This window comes from Oncorhynchus gorbuscha, linkage group LG15 (genome assembly GCF_021184085.1).
Source record: "Oncorhynchus gorbuscha isolate QuinsamMale2020 ecotype Even-year linkage group LG15, OgorEven_v1.0, whole genome shotgun sequence".
Taxonomy (NCBI): Eukaryota; Metazoa; Chordata; class Actinopteri; order Salmoniformes; family Salmonidae; genus Oncorhynchus; species Oncorhynchus gorbuscha.
Genome location: NC_060187.1, coordinates 16,633,404 through 16,649,169, shown reverse-complemented (window position 1 = coordinate 16,649,169; position 15,766 = coordinate 16,633,404). Strand labels below are relative to the sequence as shown.

The 15,766-nt window shown below is 46.5% G+C and overlaps 1 pseudogene; it reads right to left on the bottom strand.

Annotated features, from left to right (window-relative positions):
• LOC123996469 overlaps positions 1–13,825 on the bottom strand; it is a 35,484-nt pseudogene extending 21,659 nt beyond the window's left edge.
• Between the last annotated feature and the right edge of the window lie 1,941 nt (positions 13,826–15,766).

Genomic DNA, 15,766 nt, shown 5'->3' with positions numbered 1-15,766 from the left:
GTAGCGTCCTCTGGTACTGGGGCTGGTACTGGGGCTGGTACTGAGGCTGATACTGGGGCTGGTACTGGTGCTGGCGCTGGTACTGGGGCTGGTACTGAGGCTGGTACTGGGGCTGGGTCTGGTACTGGGGCTGGGTCTGGTACTGGGGCTGGTACTGGGGCTGGTTCCTTCTCTGGTAGTGGTACTGCTGGGGATTTCTTACTTCTGGGAGGGAGATAGAGAGCATGACAGACAGATAGGGTTAGTAGGCCGTAGAATCGTCTGGTACGACCGAGGGAGTGGAGGGAGATAAGAAGTGACAGATAGGGTTAGTCAGACCATCACAGAGACTATCACAGACACGCTTCAGTCGGCTCACTCAACACAGGGAGATGGGACCGGGTACTTCCGGGTTGGAGCGAGCGGTCGCATCGGCACTTCGCTCCGCAGGTAGTATAACTTTTTCATTACATTTCATTACATTTCATTATAGCACAACGGTTTGATTTGTCTAATCTTAGCAATTTCTTCTTAGCTAGCTACATAGCCGTCTTTGTATCAAAGATAATTGCGTAATTATCGTATTTCGCCGTCCTAACGTAGTCTTCACTGCTCTGCCCAGCAGCTAGCCAGCTAGCTAACGTCCACCGATTAGCTGCACTGTAGAAACTATTACACTCAACTGAACGACTTGATTAGTGTAGTGTTAGCTAGCTACATAGCTGTCTTTGCTGTCTTCGTATCCAAGATAATTGTGTAGTTTAGAGTGTGTAGTCTTAGAGTGATTATCTTAATTTACCGAGGTTAGCTAGCCAGCTATTTGTCGTCCTTAACGTAGGAGACTCTGCTAGCTAGCCAACAGCTAGCCAACGTCTTCTGAATAGAACTCAACAACCCGGTCGCATTTACAGGTAGTATCACATTTTCATTTCATTTCATTACAGTACAACGGTTTGATTTGTTTGATCGTAGCTAGCTACATAACTAGCTACATAGCCGTCTTTGTATCAAAGATAATTGTGTAGTCTAGAGCGATTTTCTAGGTTAGCTAGCCAGCTATTGTCGTTCTTTTAACGCAACGTAACGTAATCAACACTGCTAGCTAGCCAGCTAACCCCGAATAGCAGCACTGTCGAAACTATTACACTCAACGGAACGACTTGATTAGTGTAGTGTCAACAACGCACCCACTGCCAGCTAGCCTACTTCAGCAGTACTGTATCATTTTAATCATTTTAGTCAATAAGATTCTTGCTACGTAAGCTTAACTTTCTGAACATTCGAGAAGTGTAGTCCACTTGTCATTCCAATCTCCTTTGCATTAGCGTAGCCTCATCTGTAGCCTGTCAACTATGTGTCTGTCTATCCCTGTTCTCTCCTCTCTGCACAGACCATACAAACGCTCCACACCGCGTGGCCGCGGCCACCCTAATCTGGTGGTCCCAGCGCGCACGACCCACGTGGAGTTCCAGGTCTCCGGTAGCCTCTGGAACTGCCGATCTGCGGCCAACAAGGCAGAGTTCATCTCAGCCTATGCCTCCCTCCAGTCCCTCGACTTCTTGGCACTGACGGAAACATGGATCACCACAGACAACACTGCTACTCCTACTGGTCTCTCTTCGTCCGCCCACGTGTTCTAGCACACCCCGAGAGCCTCTGGTCAGCGGGGTGGTGGCACCGGGATCCTCATCTCTCCCAGGTGGTCATTCTCTCTTTCTCCCCTTACCCATCTGTCTATCGCCTCCTTTGAATTCCATGCTGTCACAGTTACCAGCCCTTTCAAGCTTAACATCCTTATCATTTATCGCCCTCCAGGTTCCCTCGGAGAGTTCATCAATGAGCTTGATGCCTTGATAAGCTCCTTTCCTGAGGATGGCTCACCTCTCACAGTTCTGGGCGACTTTAACCTCCCCACGTCTACCTTTGACTCATTCCTCTCTGCCTCCTTCTTTCCACTCCTCTCCTCTTTTGACCTCACCCTCTCACCTTCCCCCCTACTCACAAGGCAGGCAATACGCTCGACCTCATCTTTACTAGATGCTGTTCTTCCACTAACCTCATTGCAACTCCTCTCCAAGTCTCCGACCACTACCTTGTATCCTTTTCCCTCTCGCTCTCATCCAACACCTCCCACACTGCCCCTACTCGGATGGTATCGCTCCGTCCCAACCTTCGCACTCTCTCCCCCGCTACTCTCTCCTCTTCCATCCTATCATCTCTTCCCTCTGCTCAAACCTTCTCCAACCTATCTCCTGATTCTGCCTCCTCAACCCTTCTCTCCTCCCTCTCTGCATCCTTTGACTCTCTATGTCCCCTATCCTCCAGGCCGGCTCGGTCCTCCCCTCCCGCTCCGTGGCTCGATGACTCATTGCGAGCTCACAGAACAGGGCTCCGGGCAGCCGAGCGGAAATGGAGGAAAATTCGCCTCCCTGCGGACCTGGCATCCTTTCACTCCCTCCTCTCTACATTTTCCTCCTCTGTCTCTGCTGCTAAAGCCATTTTCTACCACTCTAAATTCCAAGCATCTGCCTCTAACCCTAGGAAGCTCTTTGCCACCTTCTCCTCCCTCCTGAATCCTCCGCCCCCCCCCCTCTCTGCAGATGACTTCGTCAACCATTTTGAAAAGAAGGTCGACGACATCCGATCCTCGTTTGCTAAGTCAAACGACACTGCTGGTTCTGCTCACACTGCCCTACCCTGTGCTCTGACCTCTTTCTCCCCTCTCTCTCCAGATGAAATCTCGCGTCTTGTGACGGCCGGCCGCCCAACAACCTGCCCGCTTCACCCTATCCCCTCCTCTCTTCTCCAGACCATTTCCGGAGACCTTCTCCCTTACCTCACCTCGCTCATCAACTCATCCCTGACCGCTGGCTACGTCCCTTCCGTCTTCAAGAGAGCGAGAGTTGCACCCCTCCTGAAAAAACCTACACTCGATCCCTCCGATGTCAACAACTACAGACCAGTATCCCTTCTTTCTTTTCTCTCCAAAACTCTTGAACGTGCCGTCCTTGGCCAGCTCTCCCGCTATCTCTCTCTGAATGACCTTCTTGATCCAAATCAGTCAGGTTTCAAGACTAGTCATTCAACTGAGACTGCTCTCCTCTGTATCACGGAGGCGCTCCGCACTGCTAAAGCTAACTCTCTCTCCTCTGCTCTCATCCTTCTAGATCTATCGGCTGCCTTCGATACTGTGAACCATCAGATCCTCCTCTCCACCCTCTCCGAGTTGGGCATCTCTGGCGCGGCCCACGCTTGGATTGCGTCCTACCTGACAGGTCGCTCCTACCAGGTGGCGTGGCGAGAATCTGTCTCCTCACCACACGCTCTCACCACTGGTGTCCCCCAGGGCTCTGTTCTAGGCCCTCTCCTATTCTCGCTATACACCAAGTCACTTGGCTCTGTCATAACCTCACATAGTCTCTCCTATCATTGCTATGCAAACGACACACAATTAATCTTCTCCTTTCCCCCTTCTGATGACCAGGTGGCGAATCGCATCTCTGCATGTCTGGCAGGCATATCAGTGTGGATGACGGATCACCACCTCATGCTGAACCTCTGCAAGACGGAGCTGCTCTTCCTCCCGGGGAAGGACTGCCCGTTCCATGATCTCGCCATCACGGTTGACAACTCCATTGTGTCCTCCTCCCAGAGCGCTAAGAACCTTGGCGTGATCCTGGACAACACCCTGTCGTTCTCAACTAACATCAAGGCGGTGGCCCGTTCCTGTAGGTTCATGCTCTACAACATCCGCAGAGTACGACCCTGCCTCACACAGGAAGCGGTGCAGGTCCTAATCCAGGCACTTGTCATCTCCCGTCTGGATTACTGCAACTCGCTGTTGGCTGGGCTCCCTGCCTGTGCCATTAAACCCCTACAACTCATCCAGAACGCCGCAGCCCGTCTGGTGTTCAACCTTCCCAAGTTCTCTCACGTCACCCCGCTCCTCCGCTCTCTCCACTGGCTTCCAGTTGAAGCTCGCATCCGCTACAAGACCATGGTGCTTGCCTACGGAGCTGTGAGGGGAACGGCACCTCAGTACCTCCAGGCTCTGATCAGGCCCTACACCCAAACAAGGGCACTGCGTTCATCCACCTCTGGCCTGCTCGCCTCCCTACCACTGAGGAAGTACAGCTCTCGCTCAGCCCAGTCAAAACTGTTCGCTGCTCTGGCCCCCCCAATGGTGGAACAAACTCCCTCACGACGCCAGGACAGCGGAATCAATCACCACCTTCCGGAGACACCTGAAACCCCACCTCTTTAAGGAATACCTAGGATAGGATAAGTAATCCCTCTCACCCCCCCCCTTTAAGATTTAGATGCACTATTGTAAAGTGACTGTTCCACTGGATGTCATAAGGTGAATGCACCAATTTGTAAGTCGCTCTGGATAAGAGCGTCTGCTAAATGACTTAAATGTAAATGTAATGGGACAGCAGGGTGAGTCAAACCATCACACTAACACAGAGACTTCCACAGACACTTCAGTCACCTCACTCAGGATACTACAACAGGAGATGTATTCATGTCACGAGGGAAGAAAGGGGCTGTATCAGTGTTACGGATATAGGTATCCTGTGTCTGTGTGTGTGTGTGTGTATCCTGTGTTCTTTTCTCTCCTTCTCCCCTCACAGGTGAAAATCATCACTCCCCAATCAGTCACCAATCCAATCATCAATCAGACGACACACCTCCTCCTGTTTCCTACCCAATCACAGTTCCTTTCCCTTGGTTTAAAAACCCCATCATTTGTTTGTTCTAGAGCTCAATCTGTCTGTAAATGCCATGTCTGTAGGTCTCTGTGTTTCACTCTCTCTTTGTGTATTAACCTCTCTTTTGTTTGAGCACCTTCATAGTACTTTCATCACCTGTGAGTATTGGTTTTGGTTATGGTGTTTGCTGGTGGGAAAAGGGGGAACCAAGACAAGTCGCCCATGGGCATACACTACCCGTAGGTAAACTTTGTTAAATACACTAGTTAGAACTGGGTGGACCACCCACTGTATTTTTGGTTAGTTAGCTGTTGTTAAAGTAGGCTAGTCTAGCTTAGGGGTGTTTTTGAATACTTATTTCTTTCCTTGGGTCTACCTCAGCCCCTTTTCCTGCTCCCCCCATTACCGTGTGTTTTCAAATAAACCTTGAGTTTGACGGTAGATTTCAGTTGTCGTGGTTATTTCATTCTCACTTTTACTTAGTCACTATTATAATTTGCTTGAGTTATGTTACGGGTCTCATTTCCATCCCCCCTAGACTGTCGGGCCAAAAGGGATTCGTAACAATCAGTCTTTAACTTAACGTTACTAAATCAGTGATTGTTGAGTAGTCATGAGATTGGAAGTCAGAGGTTAATGAAAGTGCAGAGGTCTGATTTTTATTTTATTGGTCACATTTTCTGAATACAACAGGTACTGTAGACTTTACATTGAAACGCTTACTTACAGTACGAGCCCATTCCCAACAATGCAGTTAAAAATTAAGACAAATATTTGCTAAAAAAAAGCAAATAGTAACACAATAAAAACAATAATGAGGTTATATACAAGGAGTAACAGTACTGAGCCCTGGGGCGAGTCTGTGACAGGTCAGTGGGGGACAGACGGTGATGTACCTGGGGGTTGGGGCCCTGGGGCGAGTCTGTGACAGGTCAGTGGGGGACAGACGGTGATGTACCTGGGGGGGGGGTGTGGGTGTAGCTGACAGATGAAAAGGGGACAGACAGTGATGTACCTGGGGATTGGGGCATTGGGGAGGGGTGTGGGTGTAGCTGACAGATGAAAAGGGGACAGACAGTGATGTACCTGGGGGTTGGGGCATTGGGGAGGGGTGTGGGTGTAGCTGACAGATGAAAAGGGGACAGACAGTGATGTACCTGGGGGTTGGGGCATTGGGGAGGGGTGTGGGTGTAGCTGACAGATGAAAAGGGGACAGACAGTGATGTACCTGGGGGGGGTTGGGGCAGATTGGGGACCTGGGGTTGGGGCATTGTGGGTGTAGCTGACAGATGAAAAGGGGACAGACAGTGATGTACCTGGGGGTTGGGGCATTGGGGAGGGGGGGGTTGGGGCAGTGATGTACCTGGGGGTTGGGGATTGGGGAGGGGTGGGTGTAGCTGACAGATGAAAAGGGGACAGACAGTGATGTACCTGGGGGTTGGGGAATTGGGGAGGGGTGTGGGCGTAGCTGACAGATGAAAAGGGGACAGACAGTGATGTACCTGGGGGGAGGGGCATTGGGGCGGTGTGTGTGTAGCTGACAGATGAAAAGGGGACATGCAGTGATGTACCTGGGGGAGGGGCATTGGGGCGGTGTCTGTGTAGCTGACAGATGAAAAGGGGACAGACAGTGATGTACCTGGGGGAGGGGCATTGGGGAGGGGTGTGGGTGTAGCTGACAGATGAAAAGGGGACAGACAGTGATGTACCTGGGGGAGGGGCATTGGGGAGGGGCGTGGGCGTAGCTGACAGATGAAAAGGGGACAGACAGTGATGTACCTGGGGGTTGGGGCATTGGGGAGGGGTGTGGGTGTAGCTGACAGATGAAAAGGGGACAGACAGTGATGTACCTGGGGGAGGGGCATTGGGGGAGGGGAGGGCATAGCTGACAGATGAAAAGGGAACAGACAGTGATGTACCTGGGGGAGGGGCATTGGGGAGGGGAGGGGTGTGGGCATAGCTGACAGATGAAAAGGGGACAGACAGTGATGTACCTGGGGGTTGGGGAATTGGGGAGGGGTGTGGGCGTAGCTGACAGATGAAAAGGGGACAGACAGTGATGTACCTGGGGGTTGGGGCATTGGGAAGGGGTGTGGGTGTAGCTGACAGATGAAAAGGGGACAGACAGTGATGTACCTGGGGGAGGGGCATTGGGGAGGGGCGTGGGCGTAGCTGACAGATGAAAAGGGGACAGACAGTGATGTACCTGGGGGTTGGGGCATTGGGGAGGGGTGTGGGTGTAGCTGACAGATGAAAAGGGGACAGACAGTGATGTACCTGGGGGAGGGGCATTGGGGAGGGGGAGGGCATAGCTGACAGATGAAAAGGGGACAGACAGTGATGTACCTGGGGGAGGGGCATTGGGCAGGGGGAGGGGTGTGGGCATAGCTGACAGATGAAAAGGGGACAGACAGTGATGTACCTGGGGGAGGGGCATTGGGGCGGTGTGTGTGTAGCTGACAGATGAAAAGGGGACAGGCAGTGATATACCTGGGGGAGGGGCATTGGGGAGGGGTGTGGGTGTAGCTGACAGATGAAAAGGGGACAGACAGTGATGTACCTGGGGGAGGGGCATTGGGGAGGGGTGTGGGCGTAGCTGACAGATGAAAAGGGGACAGACAGTGATGTACCTGGGGGGAGGGGCATTCGGGAGGGGTGTGGGTGTAGCTGACAGATGAAAAGGGGACAGACAGTGATGTACCTGGGGGTTGGGGCATTGGGGAGGGGTGTGGGCGTAGCTGACAGATGAAAAGGGAACAGATAGAGACGTACCTGGGGGCTTGTAGCACCGGGGCTGCTAAGGTGGGGGCTGCAATGGGTGCAGAACGTCTTGGCCGAGCTACCTGTATCTCTTCACCTGAGGAGAGATTCATTCACAGACATTCACCTCAACTGCCTCACACACACTAAAACAGAAACTAGTCAATTACTTGTTTTTTTTCCTAACCGAAGCGTTTAGCGAAAGCGACAACAAAAACAAGATAAGAAATCTTAGATACTTACTACAGTCCTTGTTCATCAACCCCTGTAATAAAAACATACATTTGTAAAAAGACAACATAAAATGGCTTATATGGAAATATTAAAGGGGTTTAAAATCCATGAGTAACATCATGTTGAATGTTCACATTACATACAGTAATTCCAGGCGGGAGCCTGTCTACTAGCGAAGGTCAGAAGATGGTCTCTATAACCTTAGAATGAGCTAATCGGATGAGACCATTGGTTGCCCTGTCTCCACGGGGAAGTGGATGACTAATATTAGGCCTATTCACTCAGAAATACTGTGGAACAATCTAGTAGCTATCGGCCTTAGGACTTACGAGCTGACACGTTTTTTTAAATAAATAAAACAATGCACATTTCTGCATGGAAGGGAGTGTAGAATATTGCTTGTTGCTGAAAATGACACAAAATGCAGTTACATTAATTCAATTAATATTTGATAATTGTATAATAGCCATTAGAATCCATTCTACAGCTTTCTAGCATGAGTCTCAATAGGCACAGAACACGGTCAGAAACAGAAAAGGTAGGTCTTTAAAGCCTCATGTAAGCCCAAGACATTGCACAACCTGCACAGCATTTTTAATTAATTTGTATTTATTTCACCTTTATTTAACCAGGTAGACTAGTTGAGAACAAGTTCTTATTTGCAACTGCGACCTGGCCAAGATAAAGCATAGCAGTGTGACACAAACACAGAGTTACACATGGAGAAAACAAGAAACTAATCAATGACACAATAGAAAGAAGAAAGGCTATATACAGTGTGTGCAAAAGTCATGAGGAGGTAGGCAATAAATAGGCCATAGGAGCGAATAATTACAATTTAGCAGATTAACACTGGAGTGATAAATGAGCAGATGATGATGTGCAAGTAGAGATACTGGTGTGCAAAAGAGCAGAAAAGTAAATAAAATAAAAACATGGGGATGAGGTAAGTAGATTGGGTGGGCTATTTACAGATGGACTATGTACAGCTGCAGTGATCGGTTAGCTGCTCAGATAGTTGATGTTTAAAGTTCGCGAGGGAAATAAAAGTCTCCAACTTCAGCGATTTTTGCAATTCGTTCCAGTCAATGGCAGCAGAGAACTGGAAGGGAAGATGACCAAATGAGGTGTTGGCTTTGGGGATGATCAGTGAGATATACCTGCTGGAACGTGTGCCACGGGTGGGTGTTGTTATCGTGACCAGTGAACTGAGATAAGGCGGAGCTTTACCTAGCAAAGATTTATAGATGACCTGGAGCCAGTGGGTCTGTCGACGAATATATAGCGAGTGCCAGCCGACTAGAGCATACAGGTCGCAGTGGTGGGTGGTATAAGGTGATTTGGTAACAAAACGGATGGCACTGTGATAGACTGCATCCAATTTGTTGAGTAGAGTGTTGGAGGCTATTTTGTAAATGACATTGCCGAAGTCGAGGATCGGTAGGATAGTCAGTTTTACTAGGGTAAGTTTGGCGGAGTGAGTTAAGGAGGCTTTGTTGCGAAATAGAAAGACGATTCTAGATTAGATTTTTTATTGGAGATGTTTAATATGAGTCGGGAAGGAGAGTTTACAGTCTAGTCAGACACCTAGGTATTTATAGTTTATAGAACCGTCCAGGGTGGTGATGTTAGTCGGGCGGGCGGATGCGTGTTTAAGAGCAGTTGGAGGCCATGGAAGGAGAGTTTACAGTCTAGTCAGACACCTAGGTATTTATAGTTTATAGAACCGTCCAGGGTGGTGATGTTAGTCGGGCGGGCGGATGCGTGTTTAAGAGCAGTTGGAGGCCATGGAAGGAGTGTTGTATGCCATTGAATCTCGCTTGGAGGGTAGTTAGCACAGTGTCCCAGGAAGGGCCAGAAGTATACAGAATGGTGTCGTCTGAGTAGAGGTGGATCAGGGAATCGCCCGCAGCAAGAGCGATATCGTTGATATATACAGAGAAAAGAGTTGAGCCCGAGAATTGAACCCTGTGGTTAGCTCCCATAGAGACTGCCAGAGGTCCGGACAACATGCTCTCCGATTTGACACACTGAACTCTGTCTGCAAAGTAGTTGTTGAACCAGACAAGGCAGTCATTAGAAAAACCAAGGCTATTGAGTCTGCCGATAAGAATACAGTGATTGACAGAGTCGAAAGCCTTGGCCAGGTCGATGAAGACTGCTGCACAGTACTGTCTTTTATCGATGGCGGTTATGATATCGTTTAGTACCTTGAGCGTGGCTGAGGTGCACCCGTGACCGGCTCGGAAGCCGGATTACACAGCGGAGAAGGTATGGTGGGATTCTGTTAAGGGAATTTTATCAATGATGACTAATTATGTATACATTTCAATCAGGACTGACTAGTCCAAATGCTATTATGTACTGTACATATACAGTGCCTTGCGAAAGTATTCGCCCCCTTGAACTTTGACCTTTTGCCACATTTCAGGCTTCAAACATAAAGATATAAAAGTGTATTTTTTTTGTGAATAAACAAGTGGGACACAATCATGAAGTGGAACAATATTTATTGGATATTTCAAACTTTTTTAACAAATCAAACTGAAATTGGCCGTGCAAAATTATTCAGCCCCCTTAAGTTAATACTTTGTAGCGCCACCTTTTGCTGCGATTACAGCTGTAAGTCGCTTGGGGTATGTCTATCAGTTTTGCACATCGAGAGACTGAAATATTTTCCCATTCCTCCTTGTAAAACAGCTCGAGCTCAGTGAGGTTGGATGGAGAGCATTTGTGAACAGCAGTTTTCAGTTCTTTCCACAGATTCTCGATTGGATTCAGGTCTGGACTTTGACTTGGCCATTCTAACACCTGGATATGTTTATTTTTTAACCATTCCATTGTAGATTTTGCTTTATGTTTTGGATCATTGTCTTGTTGGAAGACAAATCTCCGTCCCAGTCTCAGGTCTTTTGCAGACTCCATCAGGTTTTCTTCCAGAATGGTCCAGTATTTGGCTCCATCCATCTTCCCATCAATTTTAACCATCTTCCCTGTCCCTGCTGAAGAAAAGCAGGCCCAAACCATGATGCTGCCACCACCATGTTTGACAGTGGGGATGGCTTTTACGCCAAACATAACGTTTTGCATTGTTGCCAAAAAGTTCAATTTTGGTTTCATCTGACCAGAGCACCTTCTTCCATATGTTTGGTGTGTCTCCCAGGTGGCTTGTGGCAAACGTTAAACGACACTTTTTATGGATATATTTAAGAAATGGCTTTCTTCTTTCCACTCTTCCATAAAGGCCAGATTTGTGCAATATACGACTGATTGTTGTCCTATGGACAGAGTCTCCCACCTCAGCTGTAGATCTCTGGAGTTCATCCAGAGTGATCATGGGCCTCTTGGCTGCATCTCTGATCAGTCTTCTCCTTGTATGAGCTGAAAGTTTAGAGGGACGGCCAGGTCTTGGTAGATTTGCAGTGGTCTGATACTCCTTCCATTTCAATATTATCGCTTGCACAGTGTTCCTTGGGATGTTTAAAGCTTGGGAAATATTTTTGTATCCAAATCCGGCTTTAAACTTCTTCACAACAGTATCTCGGACCTGCCTGGTGTGTTCCTTGTTCTTCATGATGCTCTCTGCGCTTTTAACGGACCTCTGAGACTATCACAGTGCAGGTGCATTTATACGGAGACTTGATTACACACAGGTGGATTGTATTTATCATCATTAGTCATTTAGGTCAACATTGGATCATTCAGAGAACCTCACTGAACTTCTGGAGAGAGTTTGCTGCACTGAAAGTAAAGGGGCTGAATAATTTTGCACGCCCAATTTTTCAGTTTTTGATTTGTTAAAAAAGTTTGAAATATCCAATACATGTCGTTCCACTTCATGATTGTGTCCCACTTGTTGTTGATTCTTCACAAAAAAATACAGTTTTATATCTTTATGTTTGAAGCCTGCAATGTGGCAAAAGGTCGCAACGTTCAAGGGGGCCGAATACTTTCGCAAGGCACTGTATGAATTTTCTCTCTTGCTCCCATTCCCAATTGTATATAATATAGTTAGGAGTTTAGAACAGTGCCTTGGTACAAATGAATGAACTATCTACTCTGACTGAACTTGGCTTCAGGCGAGGAGGGAAGGCTTGAGAACTATAGGGCCTTTCTACTAGTGTCATGAAGAGAGAGAACATTTAGAAAACGCTGATGTCATTTTCAGTTTATAACCTGTGGAAAAATGTGTATGTACCCAGTACTCTCTTGAATTAAACGCTGTTACCTGACTGGGGCTCTGTCCATTCTTATAAAAATATAGGGTCTTACAAACCCTTCGAATGCATTGACAGAGTATTGAATTCTGATTGGGAAATAACACAGAGGAATTTAGAATTCCTTCAACAGATTCTAAATGGTCTGTGATCTGTTTATTAACTTGGATTTCGAAGACTTTAGAAAGGCAGGGCAGTATGGATATTGGTCTGTAACAGTTTGGGTCTGCATTGAGGAGAGACAGATGAGACTGCATAATGACAAAGTGAGAGATTCAGAAACCCAGAGGTAGAGACCGAGAGAAACCCAGAGGTAGAGACCGAGAGAAACCCAGAGGTAGAGACCGAGAGAAACCCAGAGGTAGAGACCGAGAGAAACCCAGAGGTAGAGACCGAGAGAAACCCAGAGGTAGAGAGAAACCCAGAGGTAGAGAGAAACCCAGAGGTAGAGAGAAACCCAGAGGTAGAGAGAAACCCAGAGGTAGAGAGAAACCCAGAGGTAGAGACAATAACTAAAATGGGATTACACAGACCCACAAAGAATTTTAAAAACAAATCCAATTTTGATTAACTTCCATATCTATTGGGTGAAATACCACAGTGTGCCACCACAGCAGCAAGATTTGTGACCTGTTGCCACAAGAAAAGGGCAACCAGTGAAGAACAAACACCATTGTAAATACAACCTATATTTATGTTCATTTATTTTCCCTTTTGTACTTTAAATATATGCACATAATATGACATTTGAAATGTCTTAATTCTTTTTTCACTTTTGTGAGTGTAATGTTTACTGTTAATTATTTTTTTTATTCACTTTTGTTCATCTATTTCACTTGTTTCGGCAATTTTAAACATGTTTATCATGCCAATAAAGTCCTTAAATTGAGAGAGAGAGCGGAAAGGAGAGAAAGAGAGAGCCCAAGACAGAGAGTGATGCTTGTTAGTCAGGATACAGTGCATGAAATAACTCTCAATGAGAAACGACAAGAAGGAAAAGAGGGAGGAGAAAGGAGGGAGGGGATCAGCTGAGGTGTGTCTGAATTAACAGATCAAAGGGTAAATCTGTCAACATGGAGTGAATCTCAAAAGTCCTTCCTCGATTGCTTGCGTCATCTCCTCCCATCCTCTCCTCAAAAAATGTCAAGAGGAAGGTGAAGAGAGAAGGCAAGGAGAGAGGACACAAGGAATCAAAGAAAGACTGAGATTCACCCAGGGACTTAGAAGACAAAACCTGTATCTTCTTAGCCATATTTTCCTGATCTGACACATCAGCAATCAACCCCACCCCTCTCCACTCCCCCAGCAGGTTACAGGAAGCACAGAGGGACAAAAAGTGTTTATTTACCCCAGCCCAGGGAAACAGAACGGAACGGAACGGAGGAACACTTACCGGGCTACGTCTCTGTGACCAGCAAAAAGGAAGAGAGAACAGACACCTGGTCAGAGAGTGACAAATCAGTAAAGGACACTTCTCCAACACAACAGTTACACTCACAACCACAGTGACACTCCCAACACAACAGTGACACTCATCACAACAGTGACACTCCCAACCAGAGCATGTGAGTGTAGTTGAGCTGTTAGAAATCCCGCTCAGCGCTCCATGTCCTTTCCAATCGCTCCATTAAAAACCGCTCCACACTCACTGGAAAAAAACTGCTGCTCTAAATTCGTCCCATTCATTAAAATCACAATTTAACCAGCAGCCAGTTTTGTGTGACTACTTGGACCTATCATTTAGTTGTGAAGTATTGAAACCAAACCATATGGATTTGAATGAGAAGTATTTGAATAAACATGAAAAGGTGAACGTACAGTAAGAAGCGCAAATCATTTCAAATTGGCTACATGTCATATTAAACAGCATATAAACTGTAAATAGGTCAGGAGCCAGACAGGGAGCCTAAGAAATAAGTAACAAAAATGAATTATTTTGGCTATAGTATTATTTCAAGTCTATAGCCTACAAAGAAAAACATTGTGAAGCATTTGCGAGTGCGACACAATAGTTGTATTTAATCATTATAGTCTATAAATTGCCCATATAGGCTTGGACTTACTTCAAATTAAATAAACATTAAATGAAAAATGACTTATTAGTGCCTTTAAATAAAAATGTTGAATTCGTTTTTAGAAACACGAGTTTGGCCAGTCTGTGGCTTCAGGCTCATGCGATGGTGCCTGGAGAGCCGGTCAGCAGTGTATCATCTCCTCACTTGGAGAGCCACTGGGGGTGTGTAACACCCTTTGGGCCACTCTCGCCAGGCTGGGCAGAGATGCAGAGTTGTTTAAAAATGTTTCTATAGGTAGGCCTAAATGTTAAAGCTGAGACTGTGAACGATGTAGACAAAGGGGTTTAATGTTTCCACAGAACATTGAGACCTGATGTGGGCTATCTTATTTCCTGTACGATTCTGGTTGTATAAAAGTATTGATAACAACTTATTCAAAATTGTAAAGGTGTAAAAGTGTTTTGATTATTAGGCCAAATAACCCAATCACAACTGAAAAGCTCCTTGAACGTGCCAAAATCAATCAAATCCCCCCAAATTTGTCTGCTGCGTGGTCCCATGGTGTTTATACTTGCGCACTATTGTTTGTACAGATAAACTTGGTACCTTCAGGCATTTGGAAATTGTGCCCAAGGATGAACCAGAGGTTCTGAGGTCTTTTGGCTGATTTCTTTTGATTTGCCCATGAAGTCAAGCAAAGAGGCACTGTGCCTTGAAATACATCCAAAGGTACACCTCCAATTGACTCAAATGATCTCAATTGCCCTATCAGAAGCTTCTAAAGCCATGGCATCATTTTCTGAAATTTTCCAAGCTGTTTAAAGACACAGTTAACTTAGTGTATGTAAACTTCTGACCCACTGGAATTGTGATACAGTGAATTATAAGTGAAACAATCTGTCTGTAAACAATTGTTGGAAAATGTACAATACATTTAAGGAGTAGTTGAAAAACAAGTTTTAATGACTCCAACCTAGTGTATATAAACTTCTGACTTGAACTGTATATACTGACACTACCCAGCTCCTTCCTTTCTTTTAGCATGTGCATGCAGTAAGTACACCATCACCACCATTGTTTTTCTTCATTTTTCACAATGATTCTTTTGTTGTGAACACTACATCACCACACTCCCTCTCTTCTTTAGTTGTGGACACTACATCACCACACTCCCTCTCTTCTTTAGTTGTGGACACTACATCACCACACTCCCTCTCTTCTTTAGTTGTGGACTCTACATCACCACACTCCCTCTATTCTTTAGTTGTGGACACTACATCACCACACTCCCTCTCTTCTTTAGTTGTGGACACTACATCACCACACTCCCTCTCTTCTTTAGTTGTGGACACTACATCACCACACTCCCTCTCTTCTTTAGTTGTGGACACTACATCACCACACTCCCTCTCTTCTTTAGTTGTGGACACTACATCACCACACTCCCTCTCTTCTTTAGTTGTGGACACTACATCACCACACTCCCCTCTTCTTTAGTTGTGGACACTACATCACCACACTCCCCTCTTCTTTAGTTGTGGACACTACATCACCACACTCCCTCTCTTCTTTAGTTGTGGACACTACATCACCACACTCCCTCTCTTCTTTAGTTGTGGACACTACATCACCACACTCCCTCTCTTCTTTAGTTGTGGACACTACATCACCACACTCCCTCTCTTCTTTAGTTGTGGACACTACATCACCACACTCCCTCTCTTCTTTAGTTGTGGACTCTACATCACCACACTCCCTCTCTTCTTTAGTTGTGGACACTACATCACCACACTCCCTCTCTTCTTTAGTTGTGGACACTACATCACCACACTCCCTCTCTTCTTTAGTT